The following is a 1185-nucleotide window of genomic DNA, read 5'->3' as shown; positions in this document are numbered from 1 at the left end:
TAGGCATTTAATACAACGGGTTCTGAGCACCATACATCACTATGTAATCTTGGCAATCAAGACAAATAAATCAAGCTACTTAGAGATCTGGGACAACCAATATGTATTCTGTCTAAAAATCTGAATGTATATCATAATCAAGGATGTGGATATCTGTAGAAACAAGCATATTAGACAGGTTTCTAATGTTCAATTATTTTATTGTCATTACTGCATTTTCTCTTAGAAGAAGTGTAAAACTTAGTGTTAATTTCACAATATCAGTTGTAACAAAGAAATAAACAACATTCACTATTAAATTATCATTCATTAATAAATTAACAATGTTCATTACCATCTTATTGTTGTAATATTACAAATTCTATACAAAAAATAGAATGTATCCTTTTAGTGGTTCATGTAACTGTTTCCTTATATCTAACAATATAACAATGCAAATTCACTCAGGCTTACATACATAATCTATTATTAATATTCTGGAATTGATCTGCTGCAAAAGTGCACAAAACTGCACAAGAAGAGTGTGCTTATCACACCCTCTATTATCTCTCAAAGGAATGATACGGTTAATCAGATGCTTTGATAATAGAAAGAATAACATGGAATACAATGACACCTTCACTATGACTTCTTTTCTTCAGATGAAACAGAGTATAAACTATACTTCATGAACTTAGTAATTAACCCAAATGACAATTTTGTTTTCATGAATGAACTTAATATAAGACATTATGGAATGAAAAAATCTCCAGTTTTAAAACACCATCTCACTGGCAATGCTATTGCCACTTGACGCATAACTGCTATTTCATGTTTATGAAGGACAGGACATTTTTGTATCCCTCACAAAAAAGTAATGATTGATTTCCTAAAACATAAAGTACAGTATAATGCACATTTCTAAAAAGTGGACATCCTCCAGTAACTTCATACCAATCTATATGGAGGAATTCACAATTAACATTAGTAAATGAAACAAGCAAAAAAAGAAAAATATCTCTGAGATCAAGCCCCTCCATGATCTTGTAACCTCAAAACCTAGGAAAGCTATTTAATCAGTTTGCAACCTCTTTCACTCATGTGTCCATAGCTGTTAGTCTGGCACAAACGTGTGCTCATAAATCTAACCCATCCAAGCTTGCATACTAGCTGCCTTTACATATTGCACAACGATTATATAATCAT

The sequence above is a fragment of the Penaeus monodon genome, chromosome 27 (genome assembly GCF_015228065.2).
Source record: "Penaeus monodon isolate SGIC_2016 chromosome 27, NSTDA_Pmon_1, whole genome shotgun sequence".
Classification (NCBI taxonomy): domain Eukaryota; kingdom Metazoa; phylum Arthropoda; class Malacostraca; order Decapoda; family Penaeidae; genus Penaeus; species Penaeus monodon.
This window is presented reverse-complemented; position numbering follows the sequence as displayed.